This window comes from Lactuca sativa, chromosome 7, assembly GCF_002870075.4.
Source record: "Lactuca sativa cultivar Salinas chromosome 7, Lsat_Salinas_v11, whole genome shotgun sequence".
In the NCBI taxonomy this organism is placed as follows: Eukaryota; Viridiplantae; Streptophyta; class Magnoliopsida; order Asterales; family Asteraceae; genus Lactuca; species Lactuca sativa.
Window position 1 is genome coordinate 173,500,419 of NC_056629.2, and position 16,740 is coordinate 173,517,158.

Genomic DNA, 16,740 nt, shown 5'->3' on the forward strand with positions numbered 1-16,740 from the left:
CTAGAAGAAGAACCATCTTGGGACTTTCCCTTACGGTGGCACTTTGACGGAGCCTTCCTCTTCTTGCCCCTTTTTTGCCCAATTGCCAAAACAGGAGCAGCGGGTGGAGCGGGAGTTGGTGCAACAGACTTTTCCTTGAGGTTGCTCTCATCAGTCCTTAGGAGCCCTTGGAGTTTGCTTAGGGTGACCTCTTCCTTGTTCATATGGTAGGTCATCCTAAATTGGTTGTAGCATGAGGGCAAGGAGTGAAGAACAATGTCGATGGCCAAATCCTCCCCAAAGTTAACATTGAACTTGCGAAGACGATCAACATATCTTTGCATCTTTTGCAAGTGCACGGTAAGAGATTCTCCACTTCCCATCTTAGCGGTGATCATGTTCGTGATGATCTCATAGCGCTCTTGCCTCGTGCTTTGGTGGTACCTCTCCATTAAGTCTTGATGAATTTCATATGGATACATGTCCTCATAGGATTTTTGGAATTCTTGGTTCATAGTGGCTATCATGATGCAATGGACTTTCGTTAGATCACGTTCGTGGGTCTCAAAGACAGCCATTTATTCGGGAGTAGCGATATCTGGATTGATCTTCTCAGGCTTCTCGTTGAGGACATACTCTTTGTCCTCGTAGCGCACAATTGTGCGAATGTATCTTATCCATTCGCTAAAGTTCGATCCATCAAAAGTCTCTTTTTGACAAAGACTCATTAGCGTGAATGAGTTAGCAGCAACGTTGTTTGCGTTAGCCATCTGCAAATAGAATGGACAAAGTTTGATTAGGATTGAATCCCTAAATAAATACCCAAAATGAAAAATTAGGGCTAGGACCCAGCAACATTATTTACATATAAGAAAAGGGATGCCGTAATCCAACACACAAATAATTTGAAGGTAAGTGAATGATGATTCACTAATTCTTCACCATGAAAAACATAAGCTTACGTTTTAAATGTATTGAGAATTCCTAGATTTTCTTGGAGATTCATTGAACTTTTCAATGGCATGTTTAAATCTCGATATGGCCCTCTCGTTTGTGACTGGGATGCCGAGTATCACAAAGTGGGTGTGAATAACCATGCAAATCTACATGGTGCCTTCATTGTTACAATCACCTATTCAATGTGTCGGTAAACCACACACGCTCCATCAAACTATGACAAAAAATGAATCACCCTTTGCCACCTTTGCTTAGAACCAATTAGTGTGCCGATAAACCACACACGCTCCATTAACTTCTTAGCAAGGGTGCAAAGTGTAATTTCATGGGATTGCATCAATTTCACTTTTGCCTAAAGTAACTAGGATTGAGAATTTGTAAAAACGTTTAGTTACTTTATATAGATTCATTATACTTATTAATGAAGAGAGGATTGCCCTATCCTACCCGTTCGGCAAACGACCCTCCACCAGTCAAGCAAGTGGTGGGTGTGAGTGTACACCCATTAAGCGTCATTTTATAGGCAGCAACCTTATACCCACCTTATAGACCGGCTTCGTGAATGAGGCCTACTAACGGTCAGACTAGCATTTTAATTATACATATATATTCATTAAGCTTGTAATAATATAATAGTATAGGGTGTATTTTAAACATTTCAAAATACTAGGGTTTTAATCTTCAATTTAAAATTTTCGAATTTAATACCATTTAAATTAAAATTTTAAATATTAAAACTATTGATTTAATAATTTTCTTAAATTAAACTATTAATTTAAATTATCAAATCATAAGGGATTATCTAAATCAAAAGGATAATTACCATTTAAACATTTAACTTATCCTAATCCCTTAAATCCCTCTAAATTTCTAAAATTAGGGGATGAGATAATTCAAAATCTTTAATTACCATTTAACTACTAAAAGATAATTAAAAGATATGGGATTATCCAAATCCCTAAAATTTAGGATCTTATCTTGGGGAAGGAGGCTAATTCAAAAATCCTAGGGTTTGCAAACCCTAAGATTTCGACATCTTGCAATAAAGGAAAGGATTCAAAAACCCTTTCATAATTTTTAAAAATTAGGGTTAGGAAACCCTAATCTCGAAATTTCTTGCCTCCTAGGGTTTATTGGCTATAAACCCTAATTTGTCAAGTTCATACAATTGTGTAATACTAATTGAAAACAAGTTAACCAAAGGCTCTGATACCACTGATGGGTTTTATACAAACAATCCTATGTGTGCATGCAACCCTAATTTGGATCTATGTTTTCACTATTAGATACACAACATTATGAACACAAGAATAAAACCCTAATGAAGCCTACTATTTTCAAAAATCACAAAGAAGGTTAGATCACATACCTGTTGTTGTTATATTGCAATAACAACTTAAATCTTCAAACCCTAAGTCTTGAAAGCAAGCACCACAAGTGTAGTGCCTCTAATGGCTCACAAACACCACAAGCAATTGGAGAGGCTATAGAGAGAGAAGGGAAGAGGTAAAAATCGGCCTTGGGTTCTCTTATAATCAAGTGGATGATTCTTGAGGCCTTAGGGGTCTTTATATAGGGTTGAGATTAGGGTTTCAGTCCTTATCCTTATCTAGTGTCTTGCCCCCCCCCCCCCCCCCCCCCCCCAAGCAATCATAAGATAAGCCTTGAAAAAACCTTATCCTTTATCCCTTGGACGATTTCAAGGATGCCTTATCCCTTGAATTCGTCCAACCTATAACAAGGATAACCATTGCCCTATTTTGCAACTATCACATAATTACAATTCAGCCCCTCTAGTTTAATTAATTACACTTGATCACAAAATTAATTCCTAATTAATTCTTGACCAATATTAATTAAACAAATATGATTTCTCCTTTAATATATTATTCTTATAACATGTTAATAAATCATAATAACCTCTTTCTCTATATAATTCTCCAGTCAAGTTGCTTTGGTGAAGGCAACCCAAAAGGACCATGCACAACCGGGTCAAGTACTTACCAAATATGGTTACGGGCTTAGACACTAATCCAACACCACTTACCTCGTTTACACAAAAAGGTGTACCCTTCATATGGAATGACAATCAGGAAGCCGTGTTTTGATCTCTGAAGCAAGCACTCTGCAGTGCGCCGGTGCTATCACTACCCGAAGGAACAGAAGACTTTATAGTCTACTGCGATGCGTCAAATCAGGCTTTAGGCTGTGTACTCATGCAGCATGGAAAGGTGATAGCTTACGCGTCCCGGCAGCTAAAGACACACGAAGTGAATTATACGACCCACGATCTGGAACTGGGAGCAGTGGTCTTCGCCCTGAGATCTGGAGACACTACCTATACGTTACCAAGTGTACTATGTTCACTGACCACAAGAGTCTTCAGCACATCTTGAATCAAAAGGAGCTAAGCATGAGGCAACGAAGATGGGTCGAACTGCTAAACAACTACGAGTGCGACATCAAGTACCATCCAGGCAAGGCTAATGTGGTAGCTGATGCCTTGAGTCGGAAAGAATACTCAAGTTGTCATCTGAAAACTCTCTCGATAACCATCCAATCCCACCTGACCTCGCAAATCAGAATGGCTCAGTCAGATGCCATGAAGGCGGAAAACAAAAGAAGTGAAGCGCTGCGTGGAATGGAGAAGAACTTGGAGGTGAAGGAAGATGGAGCATACTACTTCATGAACAGCATATGGGTCCCTAAACTTGGGGATTCAGAGAGGTAGTCATGAACGAGGCTCACAAGACGCGATACTCCATCCATTCGGGTTCAGACAAAATGTACTTGGATGTTAAGCAACATTATTGGTGGCCAAATATGAAGGCAGAGATTGCCACTTACGTGAGCAAGTGCCTCACTTGTGCTAAAGTAAAAGTGGAATATCAGAAGCCCTCTGGATTACTGCAGCAGCCAGTAATTCCCGAGTGGAAATGGGAAAGGATTACCATGGATTTTGTGACAAAACTACCCAAGTCGCCGGATGGTTCGGACACGATCTGGGTAATAGTTGATAGACTAACGAAATCCGCCCATTTCCTACCAATAAAAGAATCATACAAGATGGAGCGCCTGAAGAGAATCTACATTAAGGAAATCGTGAGACTCCACGGAGTACCGATATCAATCATCTCATATAGGGATAGTAGCTTTACTTCACGCTTTTGCCAATCGCTTCAGAAAGCTATGGGAACACAACTCGATATGAGCACTGCCTACCACCCACAAACAGATGGTCAAAGTGAGCGAACCATTCAAACACTAGAAGATATGCTCCGAGCGTGTGTAATAGAGTTGGGAAGATCATGGGATACCCACTTGCCTTTGATCGAGTTCTCGTATAACAACAATTATCACTCGAGTATCAAAGTTGCTCCTTTCGAAGCATTATACGGGCGTAAATGTAGATCACCGCTGTGTTGGGCTGAGGTAGGCGACACCCAGCTAGCAAGGGAACTGACATCAGAAAAGGCCTTAACGGGACCGGAGATCATACGCGAGATGACCGAGAAGATAATTCAGATCAGAGCATGACTGCAATCGTCACAAGACAGACAAAAGAGCTACGCCGATAAACTACGAATGCCCTTGGAATTCGAAGTCGGAGATAGGGTGTTACTAAAAGTCTCTCCTTGGAAAGGAGTGATTCGTTTTGGGAAGCGGGGAAAACTGAACCCTCGATATATTGGACCCTTCGAGATTCTTTCCCGAATCGGTCCAGTGGCTTATATATTGCAACTACCCGCCGAGCTCAGCAATGTACACCCTGTGTTCCACGTCTCCAACTTGAAGAAGTGCTTATCCGACAAGACTCTCGTCATTCCATTAGAGGAAATTAAAATCAATGAGAACCTTCTGTTCATCGAAGAGCCGGTTGAAATCATGGACTGAGAGGTAAAGCGTACCAAACAGAGTCGCATTCCAATAGTGCAAGTTCGGTGGAACACAAGACGCGGGCCAAAATTCACAAGGGAACGCAAAGATCAAATGAAGCAGAAGTACCGTCATGTATTCTCGCATTCTCAAATCTAGCTTTCAAAAGAATTTTGGGACGAAATTCCCGCTAACGGGGGAATGATGTCACAACTAGAAATTTTGGTGCCTTGTAAATACAACACTTATAACAATTATGAATCAATAACATGAATGCATGCATGATGCTCATTCTATAACAACAAAACTCCATCAAATACTACATTCTAGCCCTACAAATGGTCAAAAAAGAATTGGAAACCTTTGAAATCCTAATTTGAGTTCATTTTGGACTAGGATTCCCTTATTGGGCCTAATGGACTAATAAACTTCCAAATTATCCATCTTGAATCTAGAACTCTCTAATGGGCCCTAAATGGACCCATATACATGAAACATGATATTTTGGGCCTTAATGGGTCACAACCAAATTAATTTAGCACTAATAGGTCATAAAATTTATACTTAGATTTATTTGAGTCAAGCATCATCTAACTTAACTATAATATGGGCTTAAGGACAAAAACCCCAAAAATCTTCTCTTTCCCTCTCCATTCTCAGCCCAAGCCCACAAAGAGGAAGAGTTGACTTTGTGTGTGTGCCACCTCATTTTTACATAAATGTTTTCCATGAAACTCTCATATTTCCATGCAACCATCCTTTCACTCATCTCTCTTCGTCTCTCTTTCTTCCTCTCGGCTGAACCCAAACACACACACACACACACACTTCACTCAAACTCTCTCAAAAGAAACTCTCTCCACTCCTCTCTAAATTTTCGAGATCTAGGAAGCTTTCAAGGAGATTTTTCCGACAAACACATCATCTAAGGTAAGTTGATGTTAAATCCATGATCTAGCTACTTCATTTCATCCAAAAATCTCTTCTAAATCCATTCAATCTTGTGATCTTGCACCTTAGAAGCATCTAAGTTCGAGATCCTCCAAGAAAACTTGCTAGGATCGAAATTTCTTCATCTTTTCCTTCAAAAAAGCCAAAACTACAACTCAAGGTGAGCTTCATACCGCTATTTTTTTTTGTTTTCATAGGTTTTATGGGGGAGAATACAAGAAAATGTGTAGATCTATGTGTATGTGTATGCTATGTGTGATTTTAAGCATGTATGTGTGTGATTTTATGTGTTTTTGTGATAAATATGTAACAAAAAGGGGTGTTAATTAGAGATTTATGACTTGAGAAAGGAAACAAACATAATCTAAGTTATTTAACACTAAACAAGTCAAGAAAATAGCTTATAAGGATATGAGGATCATAATCTAACATAAAACCTATTTTAGGGCTTAAATTGTCAAAAATTACAAAACTTGGGTAAAAACTGTCAATCACGGTTTCTTGAGGGACAAAGGAGTCAAAATAGTTTTTATAATTATTTTTCTGAATATTAAAATTTTCAAAGGACTTGAAATGCAAAAATTTAACTTATTGGGTTAAATTTAGGCTTTTCGGCCCAATAAGCCCAAAATTGCGAAAATTGAGGTTTTAAGGGGCTGAATGGTAACATTCTATAAAACAGGGGATATGAAGTGAAATAAAACTATTTCAAAGGTCAAAAATGCTTTTAAATTCCAAAAAGGATAAAAAATGTAAACTTTTTATATTTTGGGCCAAAACTGTAAAAGTTGCGAAATTTGGGGTTCTAACCGAGAAACACCATTCTGGAAGGGCTAAAACTACCTACAAAAATATAATTTGGGTTTAAAATGTCTTTTCAACAAGTTTATGATACAAAGGTGTCAAGAAAATGTTCTAAGGACTAAAAATGAAATTCTTTTATATAAAGGACTAAAAGTGTTATTTTTATAAAAGAAAGGTAGTGAAAAGGCCAACATCATACTTTTAAACAAATTAATTCATTAAGACAAAATATAAGATATCCGACTAGCAACAAAACGGAAAAACGAATACAACTTCAATACCAAATATCGTTATAAACGAATTGATTCGGTCTCGAATCAATACAAAACAACAATCGTTAAATCAAAAACTCTCCAAATGAGTATGTGACAACTAAAATGAATAAACCTACAAACTTTGGGCTTATGATTTTCAAATCACGCTTGTTGGGCCTTGCAAGCCCACCAACATGATCTTTGGGCCCAAAGGGATAACGCTTATATGTTATTGGGACACCATGCAGTCGTACAATTTCCCTAATGTAAGTTCTTGTAAGCTTCTCCATTTTGTCAGTCTCTTTGATTGATAGGAAATGCGTGGACTTGGTCAATCTATCGACAATGACCCAAATGGTATCAAGCCCACCCGTTGTCTTGGGTAACTTGGTGATGAAGTCCATAGTAATCCGTTCCCAATTCCATTATGGCATTTCTGGTTGTTGAAGTAAGCCCGATGGTTTCTGGTATTCGACCTTAACCTTTGCGCAAGGCATTTACTCACAAAGGTAGCAATCTCTGCTTTCATGTTAGGCGACCAGTATTGCTTTAAATCCAGATACATCTTATCTGAACCCGAGTGGACGGAGTATCGAGTGTTGTGCGCCTCGGTCATGACCAAGTCTCTGAAGCCACCGTGTTTCGGCGTCCAGATCCGGTCCTTGAGAAAATGAGGCTTCGCCACTCTTGACTTCCAGATTCTTCTCCATCCCTCATAGGGACTCACTCGCCATATTTTCAGGTTTCAAAGCTTCGAGCTGAGCCTCCTTAATTTGTGTGGACAGATGCGAATGGATAGTCATAGTTAGCGATCTGACTCTTCGACCAGAATATTATTTCCGACTTAGGGCGTCTGCTACTACATTGGCCTTCTGGTTGAATATGTATTGTAGGCTTTTATGGTCTGTAAAGATCGTGCTTTTAGTACCATACAGGTAGTGTCTCCAGATCTTTAGAGCAAACACAACTGCTCCTAGCTCAAGATCGTGAGTGGTGTAGTTTACTTCATGTGTCTTCAGCTGCCTTGAGGCATAGGCGATGACCTTACCTCGTTGTAACAGAGCACACCCGAGTCCTTGATTTGACGCATCACGGTAGACTACGATGTCTTCTATTCCTTCGGGAAGGGTTAGTATTGGTGCGGTGCACAAGGCTCGTTTCAATGTTTGGAATGCCTTCTCTTGTTTCTCTTCCCAGTCAAAGGCCACACCCTTCTGGGTCAACGTTGTAAGAGGTTTCGCAATTTGGGAGAAGTTTTGTATGACTTTGCGGTAGTAGCCAGCGAGGCCTAGAAATTGGCGAATTTCTGTAGGCGTCTTCGGTGCTGACCAATTCTCAATGGCCTTAATTTTGGAAGGGTCCACGTGGATTCCCTCTTTGCTAATCACGTGTCCTAAAAACTCGACCCTTCGGATCCAAAATTCGCATTTAGAGAACTTCGCGTAGAGCTTCTCAGTTTGTAGCATTCCTAGGACTTGTCGCAGATGATTACTATGTTCCTCCTCACTTCGAGAGTAGATAAGTATGTCATCGATGAAGACGATGACGAACTGATCCAAGTAAGGACGACATACCCGATTCAATAGATCCTTGAACACTGCGGGCGCATTGGTTAATCTGACTGGCATCACAACAAACTCGTAGTGTCCGTAACGAGTTCGGAAGGCTTTCTTTGGAACATCCTCCTCTAACACTCGCAATTGGTGATACCCGAACCTCAGATCAATCTTTGAAAAGTATGACGCCCCTTGCACTTGGTCAAACAAATCATCTATGCGAGGCAAAGGGTAATGATTCTTAACCGTTAGCTTGTTAAGCTCCTTGTAGTCGATGCACATACGAAACGATCCGTCTTTCTTCTTGACGAACAAGACTGGTGCTCCCCAGGGTGAGAAGCTTGGTCTAATAAAGCCCTTGTTGAGCAGTTCGTTAAGTTGACCAGATAGTTCCTGCATCTCGGATGGTGCTAAGCGATAGGGAGATTTGGCTACTGGGGTAGCTCCCGGAACTAAGTCGATTCGGAATTCGACTTGTCATTGCGGAGGTAACCCTGGTAGTTCTTCTGGAAAGATGTCGGGGAAATTGCGTACCATGGGGAGGTTTTTCAGGCCTTTGGTTCCTTTGCTCATATCAACAACATGTGCAAGGAAGGCACGATATTCCTTACGTAGGTACTTTTGAGCTTGAATACTTGAGATGATGCTAAGGCTAGTGTCGGGTTTATCGCCGTAGATAATGAGAGTTTCGTTAGACAGAAGATTAAGGCGTACAGCCTTTTCGTAACACATAATGTCGGCACGATGAAGACTCAACCAATCCATGCCGATGATGACGTCGAAACTTTTAATCGTGACCGGCATGAGGTCGATAGGAAATGAATGGCTATCTAGAGTTAGAGTACATCCTATGTATATGCTACTAGTGCTCTCAGTCTTCCCATTAGCCATTTCTACAGTGAATGGTTCCTTAAGTGCGCATGGTTGTTGTTTAAGTAAGCGTGCAAATTTCTGATTTACGAAACTTCTCTCCGCTCCACAATCAAATAGTATGCATGCATAAGAGTTTTCAAGGAGGAACGTACCAGTCACCACCGTTGGGTCAGCAACTGCTTCTCCGTGGCCTATAGCCAGAACTCTTCCTGCTCCACTAGCATTTACTGCCTTTGGGCAGTCCCTTTTATAGTGGCCCACTTCGCCACATCCATAGCATGACTGACTCATACCAGCACCAGAGACCGACCTGGTTGAGTGGCCTTGCCGGGGATTTACAGAAGAGGACAGCATCTCACTTCTTGTTGCAGTTGGAGCATCGCATTTCTCGGCAGGGTCCATTGTGGTGGAAACTGTATTTGTTGCACTTAGGCAAGTTTCCAGCATATTGCTTTGCCGGAGCAGCAGCGGTAGGTGTTATCACCGCATGAACCGCCACAACCTGCTGCTTTTTCGCATTGGTTTATTTTGAACTTGAAAATTATTACGGCTAAAAAAAACTATTGAAATGAGGTGTAATTTCATGATTTTTTTTTTGGATTAAGAATCGTGCTTGTAAAGCTAGGAATTTAATTGGTTTGATTAGTATATGGACCCTAAAGCTAGTATTCACGTACCTCTAGCTACTCCTTAGCTTCTTTTTATGGTAAATTACACGGATGGTCCGTATGGTTTGGGGTAGTCTGCATGGTTTGTCCCTAAAAAGAATTTTTAACTCGGACAAATCATGATATTGGTGGGGTATGGAGTAGGGATTCAAAATTAATGCTTTTCTAAATTAAAATTAATAATAATAAAAAAAATATAAAATAAAATAAGAAAAGGGTATAACAGTCAATTCAAGTATGGTAGGGACCAAACGCGCAATAAAAATATATAATAGGGACCGTTCGAGTTAAAAATTCTTTGTAGGGACTAGCCACGCAGACTACCCCAAACGACAGGGACCATCCATGTAATTTACCCATCTTTTAAATATATTTCTTGCTTGTTGTTAAAAAAAGTGATAAAATTCAGGCACATGCAGGAAAAAAAAAAAGATAGTATCCTAATCTTAGACCCATTCCTCACCACCCAACCACTAAACGGAGTAGGACATAGAAATAATTTTTTCATTCATAAAACCTCTATAAATAGAGACGTGTAACACACTAATTTCCACACCTCTCTTCCATATATTTCATTTTGTATAAATAGGTGAAAATGGATCCAAGAGCTTTCCTTCTTCTTACTTTAACTTTTGTTGTTGTCCTTCACATTACCTCTTAAGTGGTTGTAGCTACGGCGTTGACTGAAAACACTTAAGTAAATAATTTTTCTCTCTTACGTGTTTTATTTTAAAAAAGTGTATAAATCTTGCAAGTTAATTAACACTTAATGTTGTAGGTGAGTCTAAGGCTGGTGGACATGGAGAACACATCATAGGCGGTAGTAGTGGAAGGCATGACAAAGGTGTTAAGTCCGGAAAGGGTTCATATGATCCATATGATCCTGGAGATAAAGGTTGCAAGCATGGTTGATGTACTAGTAAATCTTACCACATTAAAGGAGGGTGCAAGTGTTGCAAGACGTTTGCAGAGGCAACTGCTTACAAACAAACTCAAAACTAATGGAAACATCGAGAAACAACCATCTTTTCAGTCATATACTAAAAAGATGCTTCACAATGCAGTTATGCATTATGTAGTGCTTATATGTAAAACAAATAACTAGCAAGACTTCTTTCGATGGAAGTATGCACTTAATATGTATTGTAAAATAAGAGATCTTTGAACTCTTATGTCCGAAAATATATCGTTTTCAATGCCTTGTTTTAATTCTTTCGTTTTTCCTTTACATCACAAATTATATATATATATATACACACTAGTAGTGTACCCGCGCGATGCGGCGGTGGAGAATAATATTGCACGTTGTTTCGTTTGGCGATTATGTTCTTTTTGGTGCGTTATCATCACGGGTGAACCAATGTGGTCACATAGGGGTTTTTGATCCTCCTGTAATTCGAACACAAGACCTCCGGGAATTTCATCCTATTTGGAGCGTCCTCTAACCAAATCGGCACCACCCTTGTTCCGATTTTAGTTTTACGGTTTATGTTTTAGATTTAAGTTATTATGCTTTATGTTTGTTTTAGAGTTTAGTTATTATGGTTTAAGTTTTAGTGTAAGATATAAGGTTTATGGTGAAAGTTAAAGAGCACTTTTCTTTTTGGTTAAATTTTTTCAATGATTAGTTTTACTTTGGAAACATTATATCTAACAAAAAAATTTGGTATTTACTTTTATTATTTATAGCAATAATTATTTAAAAAAATAATATTTGTACTTAAAGGTTATTATTATATTGTTTATCCTTTTGGCTTTTAATTTTAAATTAAAATGAAGTGTATCATCTTAATTAGAAGTCATATATAACCTTTTTTTATACATTTATGGACTCATTATATATAATACTTAAGCAAATATGAAATTGTAAAATTTATATAGTGTATCATTTAAAAAGATAAAAATATTATTTTTTTCAAATATTATTTATAATTGTTATAATTTTGAAAGATGGTAATAAAACCTAAAGGAAAATAGCTAGTCTCAACCCTATGTCATTAGTTAATAACATTCATTCATACTTTTATTTTAAAGTTTTACTAAATCTTTTAGAATAATAAAAATAAATGTAATATATAATATGATCTAACTTATTAACGTTACATTCAAAAAAACAATCCATATTTTTTTATAAATTGCGAATAAATTAAAATAATAACGATTTAATAAAACGTTTAATAAGATTTTAATAAATTGTTTCCCATAAACTTTATTTTAATGGTTCCTATATCTTGTCATATATTCACTTACAACCTAAACACAATCATATATTACGTTTGTTTAGAATTTAAAATGTTCGAATTTTCAACCGATAACTACAAACTTGATTTTCCATGTAATCTTTAATACTCAAATCATTACAGACTTATTCTTTATTTAATCCAAAATGTAAAATCTCATACTGACATTAAATTTTAAAAAATATATACTGGCCACAAAAAGAACTCATTTAATAATCAATATCCAACCAAGACTAAGAACAATTTCTATATATGCATCCATGATTAGCAAGTTTCTTTATATGCATCCATGATTTACACGCTTTATAAAAAGTAGACAACTCTATAGGAATTTAATATCACATTCAGATGCATAAATGCTAAAACTTAAGCCAAAACACAAAAACGTTGAAGATGAAAACTTAAGAAAACAATGAACGTATTCAGAAATAGAAGCGATCAAAAAAATGGTCACACATTTTCATGCTTGTAATCTCAATCTCGGTCTCGTCTCATATCTTCCTCCCTGGACAAAAAATTCAAATGGCATGGATGAAAAATGTCATTAATCTGCAGATCTGTGGAACCCATGGAAGAAAACACATATTTCTAATGACTTTCATAAAATCTATAATAAGTCTCTCCTTACATCCAAATATCAATGTGTTTTTGATGAGTTTTAAGATATACATCTCTGTAAATGTCTTGGCTTGTTGCATATATATGAACACTAAAATAAAATAGATAATTCAGTTGTGACTTGTTACTACATTGATTTTTCCCAATAAGCATTTTAGTTCCAGATATGTGTATAGATCAACAACCAAACCACCCACAAAGAAATACGGAGAAACGTAGAAAATTGAAACTATAACCTACTAACAGATTAACAAAGGAAGAAAGACTAACTTTTTTACATATTATGCATCAGAATAAGGGCAGTGATGCTTGTCACCAAATGAACAAATATTCCTTAATTAACACAACAAAAATCACCTTTACATACAACCACTCAGACACATAAGACCTCAAATACCCAACCATGTACATCCACATACATATAGCAACAACACACTTAAATCAAGAGGGGCAGTTTGGTAACTTTCCATTGGTTTCTTGATAATTGAATGCCACCTCAACTTACCTGCAGTTTTTCGGTCATGGCCATCATCGGTTTGGTGGATTCGTCTGGAATAAATGAAATACGAAACCAAAACACCAAAAAACAAAATGAAAGCAGATACAAATCAAATAAGAAATCTAATACCAAAATGGAAAGCAAATAAAACCCGAATGGTGAAGATCGTCGTTAAGGAAAAGCAGTCGTGATGTCATGGTCGTCGATAAGGAAAAAAATCAACAATCGTTTAATCTTTACCGAAAACGAAGAGACAGAGAATGTATCAGAGAGATCGTAAGGTGTGGGAGTCTGTAATAAAAGTAAACGGAGACATACCTCGGTGGTGGGATCCTGAATACATGGTATCTAGGGTTTATGGTGACTACTAGTTTCTAGAGGTGGAGGCCGGTGCTAGGCTGTGCTGGTGAAGAGATGGAAGCTCGATTGTAGCGGCGGTGGCAGAGGTAAACAATGGAGGCGGTGATTAGGGTTGTCGAGAGAACCGGGAAGGGGAGTCGAGGAACATATTTTTTATTTTCAAATTTAAATTGATTATGCGCTAGTGTTTTTTGTGTTATAAACAGGGAGCATGGCTCATTGGTTTGTGGTATTAGATCAACGGCCGAATGACACCCCAAGTTGGCAATCCGTGTCAAATTATTGACCCGTCCTTTTTTTCAATGCTTCCCAACATTATGCAAAATAGAGATTGACTGTAAATTATGTAAAGTAGGAGGATAGAAGCTTTGTAATAGTACGGTAAATGTGAGGGAAGGTATGCATGCATTGAATTATTGTACACGAAGCATGATAAGTTGTTTTTAAGACATGTTTTTAAGAGATGCTTATTTTTATTGTACATTATGCATAATAAATTGTATTTAAGACATAAGTATGTATGCTTTATATATAATATAGTGTATATATATATATATATATATATATATATATATATATATATATATATATATATATATATATATATATCTTCTAACCTAATAAATAAAAATCATTTTTGCCAAATATCATGTTCTCATTAAATTTGACATATTCATCTTTAGGATTTTTTTGAATTATTTTTTTTCACTTGTCATTTTCTTTTATTTTTCAATTTTCTTAAATTTAAAATCCACATTTTATTTAGGTTCTATATATGTAAGCTATATTATTATATTAATTTTTTATTTTTAATAAACTCGTGTATTACATGAGTCTTACACCTAGTATATATATATATATATATATATATATATATGATCAATGAGAAATAAAAAAGATTAGGAACTCTGGGAATCATTATTTGTAGCTTATTATTAAGGGTAGATTCGTCAATTCTAGGTCTTATTTTTTTGTAAGGTTTTATAGCAATATGGGAAAAATTGCCATTTTGAGACCTTTAACTTTAAAACCTAACATTTAGATCAAAATTTCAATATTTTTTCATTTATATAAGATCTATTAGATTTGATACAATCAACTACTCTCAAACTCTCCCACCAACACAACCTTAACACCACTTCTTGTCGCCGTTGATGTCCGCCCCACCTCCGCCTCGCCAGAATCGAAATCGACACCGATATAACGTCCATAAAATTTATGCCAAATTTTAAACTTTTAACATTAACAAAAGAAAACAAATAGTAATTGTTTTTACAAAACATTCCCAAATCGTTTATCGTCAGAGTGTCCCGAGAACAGATCGTAAGGATGAGGAGCAGTACCGCCACGCCTTCGCCTTCCCTCGATCCCCTGAAGTACCTGAAACAATAAACTAAAAACTGTAAGCCCGAGGGCTTAGTGAGCTACCCCCAAAATACCAATACCGCACAGACAGAAACCATATCAATAACAATCAAACGATCAACATGCATACTAGGCCATCGGCCTGACTGGTCCGCCCTACTGGGCCTACAGTCTATCTGAATCTATCCCGAGCCTTCGACATGACTAGTCCGCCACGTGGGCCTACAGTCTCCCCGGACCACTCATAGGGTAAGTTGGCCTTCAGCACAAAGCAGGACCGCCTCAACCCAACCAACAAGCAATTAATCATGTGCACATATTATCTTTTACTAGCATATACTAACATCAAGCATACTTATCCCACTGATCATTATAGCATTCTCTCGTAACTAGAGCACTGACCTAACAAGTCACTAACATACCAATCCCTACGGATCATAAAGGCATAACATACTGCCTACCCTAATTTTGATCAAACCGATCATATCACATGTAGCATACTATAACAATGACAACTGAAGGGTCGGCCTTGGTGCCGTAGACCCTATCGATATAATGAGGATAACTCACCTTGCAGATGTCGGCTCGGAAGGTAACTCCAACTATCGGATCACTTGTCACCGGCTCCACCACCTATATGCATAGCATAAAATACTCATAAGTCTTTAGCCTTATAAGGCACTTCATAACCCACTAGCATATACAAACATCAAGCATACCTATCCCACTGATCATTATAGCATTCTCTCGTAACTAGAGCACTGACCTAACAGGTCACTAACATACCAATCCCTACGGATCATAAAGGCATAACATACTGCCTACCCTGATTTTGATCAAACCGATCATATCACATGTAGCATACTATAACAATGACAATTGAAGGGTCGGCCTTGGTGTCGTAGACCCTATCGATATAATGATGATAACTCACCTTGCATATGTCGGCTCGGAAGGTAACTCCAACTATCGGATCACTTGTCACCGACTCCACCACCTATATCCATAGCATAAAATACTCATAAGTCTTTAGCCTTATAAGGCACTCCATAACCCACTAGTCAATCCCTGATCAAGGCCAAAGTCCTTGGTCAAGGTCAACAGTCCATGTTGACCTCAACTTGCCGAGTACACTAGGTTGCTCGCCGAGTTCTTGAAGTACATTCCAACTCGCCGAGTCATCGGGGTGACTCGTCGAGTTCCTTCGAATTCCGTTCAAATCTTAATCCATCCATCGAGTTTCCTTCCTGCAACTCGACGGGTATACGCGCAAACATATCCTTGGCTAAAAATCATACGACCCAATGAGTTGTTCTTCAACTCGTCGAGTTTCATGACCATCTTCAACTAACTCGCCGAGATGTTCGATCAACTCGTCAAGTTCACGGCTTCCTTCATATGACTCGCCGAGTTGTTCATCCAACTCGTCGAGTTCAATGCACATCTTCAAATGATTCGTGGAGTCCCTTCATCCATTTTAACATGCAGATGTCCTTAAGCCACGGCAAGGCCCCAAATCGCAGATCCAACTTCCTTAGGCCTACTTATCACGTAAAGTTGCAAACTTTACGTGCATGCATGGCTTTACAAGCTCCAAATGCCAACATCAAGCTGTTAATGGGTGTTCATGGACTAAGGGGATGTTAAACTCGACTAAAGCTGGGACTTTATGTTTGAAATATACAAAGAGGGTCCAGATCTGAAGTTACAAATTTAGATCTAGCCCATATATTGCCATAC

At 37.9% G+C, this 16,740-nt stretch overlaps 2 long non-coding RNA genes across 2 annotated transcripts; one reads left to right on the plus strand and one right to left on the minus strand.

Moving 5' to 3' along the window:
- Positions 1–10,483: 10,483 nt before the first annotated feature.
- LOC111902856 (uncharacterized) lies at positions 10,484–11,127 on the plus strand. The gene is made up of 2 exons (XR_002853989.3): positions 10,484–10,615; positions 10,697–11,127. It is a non-coding gene; the product is annotated as an uncharacterized LOC111902856 (long non-coding RNA).
- A 1,867-nt stretch (positions 11,128–12,994) lies between these two features.
- On the minus strand, positions 12,995–13,887 carry LOC111902835 (uncharacterized). The gene is made up of 2 exons (XR_002853972.3): positions 13,594–13,887; positions 12,995–13,509 (listed from the first exon to the last, which is right to left on the minus strand). It is a non-coding gene; the product is annotated as an uncharacterized LOC111902835 (long non-coding RNA).
- Between the last annotated feature and the right edge of the window lie 2,853 nt (positions 13,888–16,740).